This window comes from Drosophila melanogaster, chromosome 2R, assembly GCF_000001215.4.
Source record: "Drosophila melanogaster chromosome 2R".
Lineage (NCBI taxonomy): Eukaryota > Metazoa > Arthropoda > Insecta > Diptera > Drosophilidae > Drosophila > Drosophila melanogaster.
The window spans coordinates 19,064,931-19,083,866 of NT_033778.4; the positions used below are offsets into that span (position 1 = coordinate 19,064,931).

General features: G+C 40.9%; 1 protein-coding gene across 2 annotated transcripts in view; it reads left to right on the top strand.

Moving 5' to 3' along the window:
• Positions 1 to 2,224: 2,224 nt before the first annotated feature.
• The window catches only part of 5-HT1A (5-hydroxytryptamine (serotonin) receptor 1A), a 54,804-nt gene continuing 38,092 nt past the window's right edge, over positions 2,225 to 18,936 (top strand). For both annotated transcript variants that reach the window (NM_001369983.1, NM_166322.2), the window contains exon 1: positions 2,225 to 2,610. The gene's annotated coding sequence lies outside the window, so the exon portion shown is untranslated. The remainder of the gene's footprint in view (positions 2,611 to 18,936) is intronic.

Sequence of the window (18,936 nt, forward strand, 5' to 3'; positions counted from 1 at the left end):
TCTCCGTGGAAATTCAATTTTCCAGGGCAATTACGATGCACAGTGGCCAATGCCTACAAGGTACACAAGCTACCAACAAGTTCTACCCAACGAATGCTTATTGAACAAATCATAGTTGATGGCTAAGCTCGGCAATTTGAATTGAGCAAAACACTCACGATTTGCATGCATAAACAAGGATCATCAATGTGGCTTGGCCAACTCCTAAGCATTATTTACTGTACCCAGCTGAAACTCTGGAGACAATAATGCCATCGACTGGCTTACTTACCCCCTCCTCATTGGCAACTCAATTTCAGTGGCTGGCAGTGGACAATGGCAGAACATTTAAATGCGAACAAAGTAGAGATGTCTTAAAGCTGCAGATAAGTGGAATCTTTATTGTTTATTAGAAATGATTATTATTAATATTCACACAATGAGATTTTATGGTTCAAAGTGGTTGTGCCATTTGCCTCGGACCTTCTGAACTAACTCGCAGGTGTTTTTTCCCCCATTAATAGAGATTAAGAGATTGTCGCCACGGACTTTCTCGCCGCTCCTTCGTTATAAAGGAGAAAATCTGTCTGTTCTTCCCAATTCTTGCTTAACTCAATAAGATAATATGTCAAGTTGCAACGTAAGTTACGTCATGTTGCCCACTCCGTTTATTATAATCATGTTCCTTAGACCTGCGGGCTGACCGCAGGCAGATTGAGAAAGTTGGCTGACAACTTTTTAGCCATTTTTTCGCTTTTATTTTAGGTGTGCGCTAAGTGCATTTTAATTTGTCACTCATAAAGATGGCCAGCCACCGTTTTGTGCCGTGCATATTTTCCGCACAGCTTTTCCGTTGCCATCGTCGTCGTCGGGAGCTGCAAATTACAACAAATTAAATTTTCGCAACCTACTCTTTGGCCTCGAGGCAGGTGATTATGCATTTTTCAATGGTCAGGCTCCATCAACATCTCTTTCATTTCGTTTTTTTTTTTTCGCCCAGCATGCCGTCTCTTTTCATTCATGTCAAAGCCTTTTTAATGGCCAATGATCCGGCGTGAAATCGGTTGGGCAAAAGCAGATATTGAACACATGAAAAGCGGCAAATAAATTCATTATTTGCTTTGGCCCTCGATTTATTATTGGATCTGCCAGCGCTGAAATTTTGATTACATTTTCGGTTTTTATTGTTGTTTTTTTTTTTTTTTTTTGTTTCTCATGTTTCTATTTTGCAACTTCTGTTTGCGATTCTGACAGCTTGGCCATAATTGATTAATCATCAACGGCGAACAGGGAGCACGGTCACGAAAAAATAAAAACTATTTTTCCTTCTCGCCTTGAATATTTTGGCACCAGCACAGTGGGTGGTGAAGAGCTAGGAAATGCCAAATAAACGAAGCAAAAGATAAAAGCAAAAATGGGAAATGCATAATTATGAATAAGTTATTGGCCATTAGTTCACGGGAAAAGCGGGAGGAAAAACTGGAGAGCAGAGTAACCGAAAACGGAAGTGAAATTCAGTGCCAAAGTCTGTGAGTGGCGTTGAACTTAATTAGACAGTGGGTATTTAAAATGCACTAGCTTGCGGGCAATTCATTTAACCAAATAGACAATTTCAGTTTATTTATTCTGACTACTTTTTTATTTGTGCCAGCAATTAGGGCTGAAATTTGGCTCGCTGATTGTGTTATTCTGTAGTTTATAGTTTGGATTTATTTCCAACATATGTCACATGGATTTGTAGCGAACATGTGTACGAATTTTGCAGGAAAATTTAAATTTTATAACAGATTAAAGAATAACATCAGAAATTAGTTCTCAGGGTAAATTTTAAATTAAAAATTGGTTGTAATTATTAGCCTAAACTATCTTCAGTATTCTCATAATTAAACATTTATTACATTAAACACATTTACTTTAAAAACACAATAGTTTATTACCAATTAAGTGTGTAAAATTTTGTTTTGCGCTAGATTCAGTTTCTTTCTAAACTAAAAATCAAACATATAAAAAACATCGGTTGGCAGCTGAGCCTATCCCAACAACAAAAATATAAGAGCGCGCATTTAGCGAAAATAAAAGAGAGCAAACCCAAACTGCTTCTCTTTTACTTTCGTTTAAAGCATAGCAGTTTGCATCGAACTCGTATATGCAACTCTTATACGAACGAACCAAAACAACATGTTCGGGCGCTCCTGCTGACGTCGCGTCGCAGGACGCTTGCTGCTGATAAAAAGTTTTCGTTTATCATCAGTTTGTCGATGGCACAGCGCGCAACTGGACGTACATTCGCATCTTGGCAATGGCATCAGCTCACTGGCCAAGCGACTGACTCGCGTTTGCCACTTCTGCCCATTTTGGCCCTGTGTGTGTGTGTGTGTAGGCCCAATCAGTATCAGTAATCAGTGTCCGTGTGCGGCGTTGGATGGTGGTGCCTGTGTGTGTGTTTGTGTTGGCCAACTTTAAACGCTCTTATCAGCGCGCGTGTGAAGCATGAGCTTGGTGCTAACAAAGTTTTGGCGGCATTTTCAATTAATGCCAATGCCAGCAAAAGCAGCGAAAAATTCACAAAAAATACCAGAGAATAGAGAAAAATTGATTTCAGCGCGATAAAAAAAAAACTTTTAAATATACGTAAGTAGTTGAAAGTAAATAAAAGAAAATATGTATATAAACAAAAAATGCAGGGTGGGATTTACGAAACATTATTTTTGTTACGCGTTCAAGTGACCTAACTTAAAAATGTACAAAGCTGACATAGTAATTGTTGTGGGCATGCAAATTATATGTTTAATGAGATGAAAACTAATTTCATGCCAGTGTTTAATTTATCGGAATAAAATGCAGCGCAGCTTGCAGTTACCAAGCTCGTTATATTATGAAAATAATGTATTAATCCAAAAGTATTTGAAGTATATAATAAAAAAGATAATTAAGGGAAAACATTTTACTCACAATCAATAATGAGCGGCTACTTGAATGTGACAAAGAGCTTGTCAAAGAAATATAATTATTCATTCAATTAAAAGATATATAACATAAATAATAAAATGTTAAATAATTTGTTGGCTGCAATATCTAATTTTGTCTAGAAAATAAAGAAAAACCGACTTCGTTAATATGCGAAACAACATGCACACTAAAAGTTTAAGGAGTTGTGAAAGTAGTTTTTTGGTATTGAAACTAGTATATCCGAGTAAAAATAAAACAGCTAAATTCCAGGAAGATCTTTGCAATGAAACATATGCGCACAAAATAGATTTTTGCTCATTAAATGATATTAAAATGGTTTCGCTGATTCATTGGTTTTCTGTCTAATTTCGTTCATCACTGGATGGATTTAAATTGTTGCCTGGAGAATTTCCATACATATTTGATTGGCAGTCAGTCGCTGGCTTCACGAAATTTTCCCATTATTCTCACGGTTCACAAAATTGCACAGGCCAACATGGAGAAATTACGAAAAAAAAAATGCGCTGCGACTTGAAAAGTCAAAAATTATGTAAATGCAAAACATTTTCTGTTGCTCTATGCATGTAAACAATTTTTTGCACCATTATGCGCCATCAAGTATGCAAAGATATGTTGTTCTAGAGACACCAGGCTCATCACACCGACGCTCATCCAGTTTCTTTCGCCAGGGTGCGAGTCCGGAGGACGACTGAGGGGCATTGGGTTGGACAGGTAGTCACTCACCTGGCTCGCTGGCTGCGGGCGGCTTCTGACATGCCAGCCAGCGTGTAGAACATCAGAATGTTTAGATTTATGTGAGCCAGTGACAGCTGCAGGCGAAGATCCAGATTGTCGGGCCGGCTGAGGCTGAGGCTCAGCAGCTCAAGGATGAGGATGTGGATATGAATGTGGATGTGGAGGTGGATGTGGTTGTGGCCCCAAAGCTGCTCCCTGCTAATCCTTCAAACTGTGCAAATCACTTTTGGCAGTTCTCGGTCCCGTTTCTTTTGGCCCAAAAGTTGAAAGTTTTCTGTGATGTAATCGCATTTGCTCCGGCTGTCTCTTTAATTAAATTTAAGAGACTGACAAAAAAAAAGACGCCCAGTCGCCTGCCTACGAAGCGTGCATTATTTAACTTTCGAGTTTTGCATTCAATTCACGCACCAAAACTTGGCCAACACACACACACAAGCACACACGCATACACATGCGTTCCGGAACTCTGCTTCTTGGCTCGATTTTACCAAGAGTTTGGAAAAATCCCCGACATGCTTTTCGTAGACAAAATATGCGCCTTTGGCGCTAAGTATTTCTGGGCGACATTTGTTACTTTTATTTAGGCACACGCAACGTACACTGAAAAAAGAAACGTACTTTATCGGAATATATGTAGGCAGTTTCTGGCGTAATGTATAAATATAAAATAAAATATCTAAAAATTAAACTTTTTAATTGAGAGAACTTTCATTTATTTATTTTTTTATATCTACCCCAATTTTTTGCTGTGCACTTGTTCTTCCAATGGCAAATAAGATTAACGTATCCACTGAAGCCGTGACTCAAAGTAGTGAGCCCCATAAAGAGCGTAGAGCGTGCGAGAACTTAACCCAAGCTGGATCCCAAATATAAACCACAGTCAACGAGGCACACACATGCCCGAGGTGTTTCATTCATCATCAAGTGGCAAAGTGGCACGTTCCGCTCTCCAGCTCCATGTTTATACCCCTATATGAGCAGTCCCCGGCTGCTACTTCTTTTATGTGCAACTTTCCCCATACTATGCGAACAATGTTTGAAACTTTGGCTGGCTTTTGGGTCACAAATCTAATGCACAGGCCCTTCGGGGCCGGCATCTCTACTCTCACTCTGTGCATAATTTAGGGTTTAAAATTTTTTATTGCCTACATTTGGGCGTCGACTGCGGCAATGAGCCGAGTTTTATGAGTCAGTCGGTGAGCTGCATTAATCCCCCGCAGCCATCAAATGGACTCAACAGCGGCCAACGTGCTGTGGCATAAATTAAACAATTGTGCCAGCCATGTGTTTGACCATCGGCAAATTACGCATACGCCACATTATCCGCCTCGAAAAATTCAGAAGAAATCCGCCACCGCCACGTCCACGTCCTTGTTGGCCAAAAGTAGCGCGAAGTGCTTAGCCTAAGTCTTGCTCCATCCAGTCTTGGAATTGTTTAATATTAAATTCGGCACTGACCCAGAAACTTTTAAGCAGCTTAAATGTTAATTAATTTCAAAAAAAAAAAAACAACAAAATTGGTGGAAGTTTTGCAAATGGAAATGGAACTGTCAACCGTTTTTTGGGGTGCGGGTGGTCTGTGTAGATTGTGTACCTAAAAATTCTACAAGATATATATTTGCGCGGCTACATCCGACTCCATTAACATTTAATTTTCGCCAGCGTTCCATTTTAATGTGAAAGCCACTTCAACTTTGAGTCGGCTACGGTGAAATAATTTACAATAAAATGGCTGCGCCAAACGGTGAAATGTGCGGCCGCAGCAGTAAAGTTTAATATTTTTCCCTTTAAAAGGGGCAGGAATTATTAAAAAATTGTGCAATAAAGGGGAAAGGACTGAAAGGACTCGAAGGACTGGGAATGTTCGCCGAAGCGAGACGAAGAGTAGACATTAACCTGATGCGTAACCGGCAGCAGCCGAAAAATGTTTAGTCGTAAACATATTAAAAGCTACTTTGCATAAACTTGGCCCGTCAACGATTCGCCTTCTTATTTTCGAGACTCGGCTGCGCGAAGGGGACACATTGCCATTTGCGATTTATTGAAAAGGGAAAAGCAAACGGTGGCAAACGGTGGCAAAGGCCCATTCAAGTTCCGGAAAGGGGAATATCGCAGGAAAATCGAGGGAAATATGAGGAAAGGCAAAGCTAAAAACTCTGACGACCTGACGACAAGCCGTCACTTGGAATGGTGGAACTTGTGGGTGGGGGTCAGTGCCATTCAGTCTTTATTGGGCTGCCCAACTGACTACCTAAAAGGCTTCATTAAAAACACATTTGCAGAAGAAACGTTTTCGCCAATGTCCAAAGTCCAGCATCGGCAAAATGCAGCACAACCGATGCCATAAAAAAGGGCCAACTAGAATTCAAATAAAAAGCAAACTGGTAATATATTTTGCATTTGAAAGGCAGCTGTCAGCATAGCAGTGCAAAGCAAACTCGGCTGACACTAGAATGCGAATTTGTATTCAAACCGACAATAAGTGGAGAGAACAATATTAAATTCCAGCGGGTATCGAGAGAGCAGAAATATATTTTCAACCTTTGACTGAAGGGCGAAAATTGGAGCACTCGGTTGCTGCTTAGCTGTTTTCTGTAGTCTAGAATTTTGACCAATTTGGGGTCGAAACATTTTCTATTCAGTCAGCATAGCAATGAAGCGTGGCTTAAGCCATTGTTACCAATAATTGCAGTCAATAACTGAAGTACCTCGCAGATATAAACCAATCCAATCCAACTTATAATACTGCATATTAGACTGCTATATATTTTTGTATTTTTCTATTTCGTCTGGTCAAATTGTGTTTTTTGATGAATTTCATTTGAAGGAGGTTAAACATCATATCAGACTAAATACTTATACCAGATAAGAGAGAAGAATGATGCAGTCGTGCCACAAAAATTTAGAGTGAAGCTTAAGTATGCTCAGAGTAAAGTCCAAGCAGAATCTACATCGCTATGCCATAAAAGCAAGCTCTTTGAATTTCAGACAAGTCCAAGTGACTGACTTTAAAGAGGACCCCCCCATATATATCTATATATCTATGCTTATATACACCAAAATCTTAGTTTATCAGAGTGGCAGCGGCGACTTATTTATATTTTGCCACGGCGTTTGCGTGTCAGCTGGTGTCAAAGGCCGGCTAAGCAAAATATTTACAATGCAGCCAAGCGCGATGTTGCTGGTCCAAATGAAATGGACAGAGCACCCCGGACTAAGGATGCAAAGATAATGCCAGAGGGGTAGATATCCCTCTGTCTGTGGGTACATTATCAAGTTTCAATTTGAGAACAAGTCCACCGAGTGTCTGGTATTTTAAGCATAGCTCATACCAAACCGAATTGGCCTAGGAGTCGCGTATATGTGACATAAAAAAAAAAAATGCGAAATAGAAAAACAAAAAGGCAACAACATATAGAACTGAATTGAAAGCGAGATGGCAGCAAAGCCAGCGAAATGTACACAAAAGGCTGCATTTGACAGGGGTAGCAGAGTGCTGCCAGGACACAGAGGACATGGTGGAACCCAATGGCACCCCCACACCCAAACACACACATCAAAGCACAGGCTACACGCATCGATGGTCCTGCTGCTGTTCCTGCAGCAAATAGTGCTAGCTAGTGCACTGAAAGAAAAATATTTACGGAATTACATTTCGAGAAAAAGTAGAACTAATATATCGTTAAGTTCAAATTTTAAGTAAAATGCATATGATCACAAAGTTGACACTTCTATTTTCAACGTAACGTAATATTCTAGAAATTTAAAATTTAGCATTTGCATGAAAAACACTTTTCAGCTGTCTATAAAATTTCTGCAAGCAGGACATATGGAAAGTCGATTAGGCGGGACTTAATTACCCACTCAAGTGCCATTTTTCCACCGTGCAATGGCCAGTTCATTATGTCACTGGAACAGTTTAATGTCGCTTAAAGGGGCGCTGCCTTCGCAAAATAGCGCGAAACAAAACCGCAAAATATGGTAGATGGAAAGGATGATGGGTGGTGGGTGGCTTTTGCGGTGGGTGGCCGGCAGGAATGGATGCCAGAGGCGGTCGCAAGGGTTCTAGCTGCGGACAATGGCCGCTCCACATTGTGACTGCTATGGCCAGTTTATGTTCGTGTGTATGTGTGTGTGTGTAAGCGAGTGTTTGCATTATAAGCAATTTTCCATTTTTCGTTCCATTTTTGTGGCCCTGCTTCTTGAAGTTGCCGCTCGACGCATTGTTACACGCTGACAGGCGGCGACTATGAAAGCGAAACGTAATGAAAATGGCAACAAACAAAATAATTGAAATTTGGTTTAGCACGGCAGCATCCACGGCAGCAGAGCAAAGGAAAGCCGTGGAAAAAATTGGCCAAATGAGAACGAATGCCAGAACAAAAGGAGCGGCAACAGTCGGAGATGGCCAAAAGCAAGCGACGGCTAAGACGGCCCTTTAAAACCCGCAAAACGAAAAAAAAAATGGAGCCAAGGAGGAAAAACCTCAAGCAATAAGCCAAGGCGGGTTTCCCGGACAGAGGCGGTGGGAAATTGAGGCAAATGGAGAAAAGGCGAGCAATGAGCAGGATGACAATGTCCTCGTATTGTGTGCAGATTTGTCAGTTGATTTTGTTTTTCCTTTTTTTTTTTATTCGCTTTTTTTCAAACCATTTTTATTCTGTTTTTTTCTTCTTCGTTCTTTTGCCCGTCGGTGGAGAAAGTTCTTCGGCCGTTGCAAATTAAATTTTCCAATCCGCAACGCCCATTCTTTTGCCTTATTTTCCTCGCCTTCTGGCTTTGACTCCGATTTTGGGCGTATTCAATTTTCTAATTTCGTATAAATTTCCTGGGAAAGTGGAATTATCTTAACCGCAAACAGCACGACCTGAGCTTTGTCGAAATTAGAAATACGAAACCACAATCAAGAGTCTCGGGGAGCTGGAGATTCGCACGTAGCATTATGGGAGTAATATGTCCTCGTAGAGGATAAGTCCCCCCAGGGGTCTCAGGCAAAAATTTGTCCAATTTCTTTCGAGTTGGAAGCAAATATGATACAAATACTTTAACCAGAGCAAAATATTTATCTCGCTTCTAATGCGACTGAGTCCATTTTTGAGGATGCTATCGTCTACAGGTTCATACACACACACACAGACGTACACTGGCGCACACAGATGCAAAATGACATAAATAAATTCACTTCGCATCGTGCCCAATTTTCCGGCCAGCAACAAAATGGGAGCATGCCAAAGTGAAAGCTCTGCAAAACGAGATTCCAAAACGGATCTGCTGCGATTTGAACTTGCCAAACGTCTCAGCTTCCTTCACTTTTCCTTCGTTTTTCCAACGATTTTCCCTCACCTGCCCGTCCACAGATTTGCATTCGTATTTTGTTCCGAAGCTCGTGTTTGTTAGTCTTTCCTATGCATAATTTAAAGCATTGCCTGCTTTTCGAGGCAGCCTTTAAAGATAAATTCCGTTGACCCACGCTCCGCATCTCGGACTGCGGCAAAGCGCAGCTAAAACCATGGCAATTACTCGGGCGTACATATATATATATAATTGATTCGACTAATTGCCGCTGTAACAGGTGCACGAGCAGGGTCATTTCAAATCCAGGACTAATTGTTGCCAAAGGTAATTGCTTGTATCAATGCAGACATCTCATGTCGTTGCTTGTGGGGGCTAATTCCAAATGGGTGGGGGCAAATTGGGTTGTGCTACAGCCCCAACGTTATTCCTCATCAATTCTTCATTCGTGGGGCACAGCAACACCACATCAAGTATGCAAAAAGTGCTTTTTTGCACCACCCTTCTGTTGGTGTAATTTGGCACAAGTCCCAGTACCAAAACGGCTGACCTTGAGCTCTGTGTGCCACGCCTATTGAAAGGACCAATGCGCTTATACACCCGTTTGCCGTCGACAATCTTCATCATCATCCTACATACACCGAATTTCTTGGCTTGCCATCAAACGCAGACTTTTTAATGGAAACGTGTTTGTTTTACCAAATGTAAAATGGCCAAAAAGGGAAGGAGCTCGTAAATTGCAATCCACAAAAAGAGTGAGTCAGAGTGAGACGCAATACGCTATGTCTGCCTGTAGCATATGTCAAAATTTAATGGCTCACACAGACACACACACACACAAGCACACACAAACTCACACAAAAGAGTAAGAGCGAAGCCGTAAAATTAACAAAACTAGAAGCACAAATTACACCAACAGCATCCACTTTACGTCGTTCCATATTGTTGTTGCTGTAGCACAGTTTGACGCTTTTCTCCTATATACTACATATATATTCACATAAATATGCACAAACTTTCCCTTCGATGTTTTATGGTCAACAAAACTTTTGCTTTTTTACGGCCTGCCACCGAAAATTATGGCTGATAAATAAAGTACGAGGATAGATCGACCATAGAAATACCCGTCTAAATGGGTAAGCAAATATTTTATTATGTAAGCTTAACAACATAGGGTGATAATTTTATGTATTCAACATTGCTTTTTGATATTGATAAAAATAATGTTTCATGAAACTAAAGAAAGATTTAATCCAATAAGCCCATAATAAAAACTAAATTCAACATCATTTTAATAAACTTCGATTTACGGTTTAGCTCTCCCCAAATTACCCTTTGTAAACTGAATTTATGACACTCCAGTTGCGATCAGGTAAAGTTGGCTGAGACTTCAGAGTGGGCCAAAAGTTTAGCTTTAATTGCGCCGCCAGGCAGGCAAAGAAAGACATTTGAGTTAATTATGTCTCGATTTTGCTGCGAGTAAACAAATTAATTAAAAAGCAAACATGTTGTTGATGATACCCACACTCCGCCGACAGAAACCCAAACAGATGGCAATTGTCGGAGATGCGTAGCGCCTTTTGGCCAACTTATTTTTGTTGGCAGACGCTAGCGATTCGGGGCACGCATTAATGTTAATTATTGAGGCAAGTGACAATTTGAGTGATTTCAGTTGGACAACTAAGCAAACGAGCAGCAAAAACAATCAGGGACACGAGCGCTGCTAGCAAATCATTTTGGCCAACACTTTTCGGCTTTGGCCATGGCTGTAGGAAGTGTCCTGTCATTTGTTATCTGTTCGCTTTGACATATAGCTACAACCAAAAGCATTTTCCCCCTTCTCCAGTGGCGGGTTTCGCTTTTTTTTTTTAACGTTTGCTCTTACATCGGGTATTGGTGAATTGGACCATCAGAAAATATAGAACATAATTTAAAAAAAAAGAGTTTCTCATTAAAACTAAGCTTATAAAATGAATTATGTTTACAATTATCATTATTATTAATTATCGTTATAAATAAAGAACTTTTTAAGCATACCTAACTGAATCTCTATTATATAGCTGTCAGAAAGAGCATTTGTTCTTTCGGTGACTGACTGGTTTCCGCGCTTTTGCAATTTTTTTTTTTTACTCTCTTTTATTGTATTGCGACAACGTGGTCGTAGCGTTTTCACGCGCAGACACATTGCCAATTACGCCCCCTCACAGCCCACATTTTCCCAGACCACGCCCCTGCACACACGCACTTCCATATGCAGGATAGATAGATATACGGTTGGGAAATGCGGGGAAAAGCGAGAATGAATCGTGAGAAATGTCAACACTGTGACATGGCAAAGTGGAAATGGTAATTGCGTGTTAATTGCTTTACGCGTTCCAAGTGCTTTCACCATTTGCACGGGCCTCTCACTTTCCTGCCTGCCACATAACCTTAACGCCCCCCTATTCCGCTTTTCACCCATTTCCCATGCATTTTCCTTGTAGCCTGGTAACGCAACTAATCAATCTGCCACTGCATTGCGCCCATCGACGAGATTCATCCATTTTCAGTTGCTCCAGCATCGATGGCTGCAATCGCAAATTGCGTTTGTCGGCATAGCTGGATCACGTTGCGTATGAGCGATGTGTGTGTGTGTGTGCGCCCATCAAAAGCAATTGATTTTTCAGTCATGTTGAGAAGGGGAGTAAGAAAAACATGCGTAACCGGTTCTTTAACATTCAATCAATGCCCGGAATGCGAGCTGCGCTATGCACATTACTCATACGACGTGTGAGCGCAAATTTTTGCGATTTCGCTTCAATGCTTTGCTAAGGTATCCAATAACTTAATTCAAAAATTCCTGGAATGTTCCATTGAAATATTATATGTGCATACTAAACACATGTGCGGTTAACTGCCGGAAAGTTTCTAGCTTACAAATAGATTATAAGTTGATATATTTTTAAACAAGTTTAGCATTCTGCCGGAGTTAATTAAATATTTTTATTATGTACTTAAAGTCGAAGCATACCATATTTATTTTAACTCCTCCTCTGAATTAATTTACCAATTTTTTCCCCATTATTCATACGAAAATCATCGACGCATAAATTCATTTAGTACAACAATGATTAGCCCGAGGGCATTTGGTTATTGACTTGGCCGCTTACCTGAACGCCAATTTCCTTTCCTTGCCTTCGACACACCTGAGGATATCATTTGGCGTCACATGTTGACATGTGTTGAACCAGTACCCCCTTGGAACGTTATGACTGTCAACATGTTTATTATTCACCTGTGCATGAACATAGGGGCCAAGTTATTAAAACTTTGCCACATTACCGGGGAGTGAAATGGCATGGAGAACGAACTCAGGACAAACAATTGGCGAACACATTTAGACAGCAGCAAAAAATGTAATAAAAGTTCACAAAATGCGACGTGTTTGCTTAAGTATTTTCCAGTCGACGGTTGGGGAACATCTCTAACTTCTACATTTTGCCCCTGCTGATTGTGATAAATGCGACAAAGACATGTGTAAAATATGCTTCATGTGCGTTATTATTGCGTTTTATGGTCCTTGGAGAGCTGGAGAAAAAATGGGAACTGGAAAAGCACACAACCGTGAAAAACGCATTCCAAGATGTCGCCGCTGACTTGTCGAATTGTTCGCTTGTTTAGATATTTTTCTCTGCAAAGATATTTTACGAATGACAGGAATTCGGTTTTTAATTTTAAGTACTTCCGCACCATGCAAATATCCACTTGAGTGGGATGGCCCCCCCACATGGATCGCTGTAGTCCCCAGTGATGGGAAGTGAGCATTCAAGGGGGCTGGCAAAAGTCACATATCCCCACGGTCGCATAATCTATAGCTGAGAGAAAACATCAGCAGACAGAACACACAGAGCGCCTAATCAAAGGAAGCCCTTAAAAAGTAAAAAATGAAAAATACAGCGAAATAAACACAGTGGATTCCCTGGAGTGGAGCATACGGAATAAAAGGATGAACAAAATATCACAAGCCGAAATGTTTACGCAAAATACGCGCACTCGTAATGCAGGCAAACTCACAGATTTGTATATATATATATATATATTTATACACAAACACATAAGCCAAAGAAGACATAAATAAATAGACAAAAAAAAATAATGAAAACCTAACAGAGAGCAAGAGATGAAAAGGACGATGAGCCAAACATTTTAATAATAGCAGAAAAGGCTGAATGCCCAAAAAAACCGAACCACGCCATCATCTCCGCCCACTTTTCAGTAGGGACGGCTGTTTATGACGGAAGCCCCAAGTCAATCCGCACCCTATACATTTTTCCCAAGCCCCCAATCGCAACCCTTTTCTGTGTGTGATTCAAATGGTTTTCAGGCCATCTTTTGAGAGATTTCCGGCTTTGGAAAAGGCTGTGGACCTGCTGCAATTAAACTGAGAGACTGGCGAAATTCCCACAGACGAGTCAAAAGTCCACCTGTTAAGCCAATAAAACGGCTTTAAGCTAAAGTTATAAAGTTCTTTTCTGAAATATATTCGCACAATAAGCACAATCCGTAAAAGTGAATTGGAAATAAATAAGCAAAAATAAGCATAACCTACTTGATAAGCGTTGTAGTCTCTAAAATGCCTTCAAAATATTGAGTGAATATTCAATTTAAGGGTTTAAGAGATAACTTTTAATAAACATACCAAAGGGGTTAAATAAATTTATATCTTAATTGGAAAGTTGTATTTAAGCAAGTAGTGAAACATAATTATTTAGCAGTACTTTTCAGCAGCTATTTCACATGTCACGTTTTCGAGATGCACAGTACCTAAGTAAATTAGTGAAAAAACTTTGACTGTTTACCTTATTCGCAATTTTACCCTCCCATCTCGAGCATAATCAATTAAGCAAAGTGCACTCGAGTGAGCGGGGCAAAAGGCAGCTGGTGGAGTAATTCAAATAAAAAGTGGTAGGACTTTGGCATAAGGTATACGCGGCGTATACGCAACGTGAGAGCCACTTTACTTTGTTTTTTATTTGCAAGCTTGCATGAGATTTTATTTGAGTTTGGCTTGCATTTTTTGTTCATAGCACTCAAGACTGCCATTTCATAAAATAAACCATTAAAACGAAACAAGCTGAAGTGGGCGGCAGCCCCATTAATTGCATTTTAATTAGTTTCTTTTCCTCACAACTCCCCACGTATGCTGCTTATGTAATTACTGCTCCTGGAGCGTTAATTGCTCCGGCAGGTAACAAGCTGCGGCTCTTAATGCACATCGCCTGCACTTAGCCTAAGTATACAGTTCATACACACACGAATAATTCATACACACACGTACATATATCCATTTGAACCCAAAGTAAAGCCGCCATCTGACATTTGCCATTTAACTCGCCGCTGGCCAAACAGACAATGAAGTCTATTTGGCTGCGGTCTTGCACTTGGACTTGAAACCCCCGGTCAAGGTCCTGGCAACTGGCATTAATTGCCTTCCAGTTTCCGCTCTTCCGATCCGCCATTGCATAATAATGCGATTAAATCTGTCAAGTCAAGTGCTCGAGCAACAATTGCAGTTTGCCGGGCACCAGGAAAAGAAAAACAATAATCTGGTGAATCAGTGCCCAAGCCAGAACCAAAATGCTAAGCCTTGGCTTTAGGACAGGTACGGCCGAACCGAGCCAGAGCCACAAAGCTTTCCAAAGCCTAGAACACTGCTACCTGGCACTCCAGCAGTCCATGGCCCTCAGCCACGTCGAGCAAATAAACAAACAATTAAAAATAAAAGCGCCGGAACAGAAACTGCTGAATTCGCCGGAAAAGTCACAACGAAACTGGAATACACTAAAAGAAATGCGGAAGTGTATTTCCTTCGTTTCCAAGCCTTCAGCAAATCATTTCGTTATACAAAGAATAATAATCATAATTCATTGTCGCATTCCGAGAATGCCAACTAGTTTTTCAAACAATTCCAACACATCTATTATTTAACCATTTAATAAATTTCGTTGTACATTATTTTAAGCATACGTATTATCCTTAATGGTTTTCCTTAATGCACTAACCAATTGAGGCTAGTAGCGTTATCCCTTCAAAGGGAATCGGATAGTTGGAATAGCTATCGCATAAGTGTTGTGCCTGCTCTGAGTTTCCTTGGCTGTGTGAGTGTTTCTCTTCATAGTCTTCTTTTTTTTTTTTAGCTTGCCAAGTAAACAGAGAAGTGCCAGTAGCGCACACGTATGAAGGTGAATGTGTTGAGCCAGTGACTTAAAGTGCGTAAATGAGTAAAATACACACACAGGCTCAGGAGGATAGAAAAGTGGGTGGAAAGGAAAGTGGGAAGGTGAACGGCAGGAACAACAACATAGTGTGGCGCTTATTATGCGTATACTTAACATTTATTTCTGCCAGACAGGACTTTTATGTGTGCGTGTGCAAGTCTTACACACACACACACACACACGGAGGTAAAGTCAGTGAGACACTGGAAACGCAGATACGAACACACAGACAATATCAGGGGCAGAGCATAAATCTCATCGTGCATTCATCAATGTCAAGCCACAAGTTTGCTTTTCATTTGTTATGGCTTTGCCGTTTGTCGGTATGTGTGCGAGCGTACATCTGTGTGCGTTTCTATCTGTGTGTTGGTTGTATTGTTTAGCGCATAAAATGCCAGTGCCTGCATTGAAATTTTTACGAGAGCTGTTCAATAAATTTCGCAGGAAAGTAAAATAAAATAACAATAGGTTGGAATATGATGATCAGAGTTATAAAATTGATATAAATTTTATTTTCAAGGGGAAATATTTCAGAAAATAAATAAAGTAACATAAAAGTGTGCGTAAATATGCAACTATATATTTAAACGATATTCATTTCTCACTGAAAGTTGAAAGCCCAGCTAAGCAAAGATATACATTTCTTGCAACCAAAAGCATTTCAGATATGCCGATATAGATTATGCCAACCAAAACCAGTTTGCTGAATTAAATCAAACACACCTCGGTCAGGATTTGCGGTTGAGGACGTTCTTTGTTCCGCCATCGTCATTCTGGCCATCCGCATTTGGGACAACATATTCTTATTTGCACATCGTGCTGCCATTTGTTGGCCAACACACGGCAGGCGATGCCTTGAACTTCGGCTGCAAAATAAGTAGCTAATGTGAAGCGATTGTGTTAGAAGTAGTGTTCAAGCAATTGATTTGCATACGCTCCCCTAGTAAATCGCTGAGTTCTCTGGAATCGAGTACACACAAACAACAAGTGCAACAGAAATGGTTGCCTCTTAAAACTTCATGGCATTGGCAGTAAAAACGACAATTGCCGAGCGCAACTGTTCATAAACATTGAGTGCAGCTCGGCAACTACAACTACAACTACAGCATCAGCAAACAATGACAAGGACGTTCGTGGGGTGGCTGCTTTGCAGTGGGTGGTGGATAGTGGCGGGTGGCAGAACGTAATGCCAGGGACTAGCTGCACAAGTCGATTTTATTTAATTGCGCACAGCCACAAAGTGCACCTCCCATTCGGGGCGGCCACACCCTCCAGAATCCAACCAGAACCTCCATCGTCCCCATTGGGCACCCAATATTCTGGTTTTACGAGCGCCGGGCGCCAGATTCAAAGCAGACCGGCTATCGCCTTCGTCGACATGAGCGCACACACATTAAGCAGCTCAGCAGCGGAGATCTCCCGCCGGAATACACTGCAAAAAAATTAGGCCACAAAGTATTGAATGTAAAAATAGAACTTAAGCATTAAAAAATATATAGGGCAACAGAAAATTACTAAAACATAAGCTATGAAATTTATATTTGAGTTTTTTGAGATTTTTTGTAACTTATTTTTTTATGTGCACTCCACAAACCCAAAAATGACTTGACAATAGCTGGAAGTCAGCCAAAACCCGCTTGTACTATAGGCCCTCAATTTCGACAATCTCCGACTTTTGGGACTCGGACTTGGCCACTTTTCCAAAACGATTGTAGTTGCCCTGGCCGGCGGCTATTTGTCTGTACTTAAACTTTAAGATGACTTTAAGATTTCGAGCGCATGGGAACCTTTTTTTTTTTGGACTTTTGAAGGCGACACCGCCTTTCAATTTCAAACGCATGCAAATGAGCCGGGTTTGCATGGCTGCCGGCATGTGATGGCTTCGCACCTCAAAGTCAGGCCATTCAATTGAAACGTTTTGCAGCCAACAAGCTCGAAAACAGCCGGAAGCGCAACTCACTCGAGTCATTTGGTGGGGCTGCCTACCCAAAGAAAAACGAGAGAAAATAAAAACAGGAGCCGGAAAAACCTGAGGTCCTGCGAAAAAGTGTAACAAGCAAGACAGCAATTCATTTGTAAACACTTGAGCACGAAGGGCGCGGAGAAGCCAAAACACAAATCAAAAGATAAACGGTCTGCCGTGGAGGCAAAGATGAAAAATTGAATTGGCCAGGCGGGACAGAGAGAGAGAGAGAGAGAGAGGCATCGCCATTGGTCGAGGTGGTTAGGGACAAGGACTCGCAGGACTTTTGGCAGCAAGTCTCGGGACAGCATGTTGCGTAAATAAAGTGCGAATTTCCAAAAGCTGTGCAGACAAATGAGCGACCACTCAAGATGACAAGTGACCGTCCATGATCGAGGCAAAGCAGCGGGATGGGCAGAATGAGTGGAAAATTTGGGAAAAAACAAGGACCACGACCAGCTGCCCCACGCCATCTGTTAGTGTCAAACATATGAGGGCGGTGAAAAGGGAACGATGCCTCGGGGGTTATGCCAATGAAGCACTCTGTCGATGAGATAGAGAAAAAAAAAAAAAAACTGAAAACGAGCAAAGAACTTTGCAATATAAAACACAATACGAGGCGAAGAAAGCGAAATTCCCCAATAGCAAATTGAAAAAAATTTCTCAGAAGCAAAGCAAAAAGTTTACCATTTTTTTTTGTTTTTGGGCTGAAACTTTGGACTCTGCTTTAAATGTCGATAAAAGTTTCTTGGACGCCATGGTAATAATATTTGGCCCCCAACCCATCCGGTCGTCCAATCCCATCCAGAGTAAAAAGTCCTGCGGGCTGCTGCTGCTGCTCGCTTAATCTGTTGGATTGCTATTTTCAATAACGATTATTAGCCGCATCCAGCGGACTCGAGGAATCCCCCTGGGGCTTTATTTCGCTTACTGTTTATTGAAATATTCAACATATTTAGCTCGGCGGGCAGCGCTGAAAACTTAATTAAATATATTAAAGGCTGATTAATAACAAAATGAAAATCAAACATCAGGCTGCCGGGAGCTGAAAATTTCCTCATTAATATTAACAACTTAATTAAAGCCAACGCCACCCACATTTTTCCGCCCGCCGAGTTGTCGTCCACCGTCTGGGGCGATTATATTTGCAATTATGCAAAGTAGCTGCTAGTTGGATAAACATATATATATATGTAAATATATTGTTGCTTTTTCCATTTCGCATTGTTGTTGGAGAAGCCTGTCAATGCGTGCGCAAAGTTTAATATTAATAAATTTTTAATCAAAGCCCTCACCGCGGGTGTCAACCTGTGCTAAGTGGTTGCGGTGGGGCCCAAAAGGACTTGAGGGGTCAGCGGGATGGATGCGGGCTTCCATGGGGGTCAAGTGTGTGCCAGACCGCCTGCGGTGCAGGTGGTTTAAATTTCAGGCGAGGAAAACACGGACTGTCAGTCAGAACAGTGGTCAGGCCAATTAAGACGACGGCTATTACACGAACTAAAGAATTAAATGGAATTTCAGGACTCAAAGGAAACCAGATGAAAAAGAGCAGAAGCAGGATAAAAAGCGGGTTAAAAATTACACGGCTAAAGGGTTTAAGCCAAGTGCACTACATTACTTACCATTCTGTAAATAAAATAAGTATTATGCTTCGTAGATTATTATACTATTTAATCTTAAAAAATGTATAAAATCAAATTGCTCGTATCCTTGAATTTAAAGCACATTTTTTTATCAATA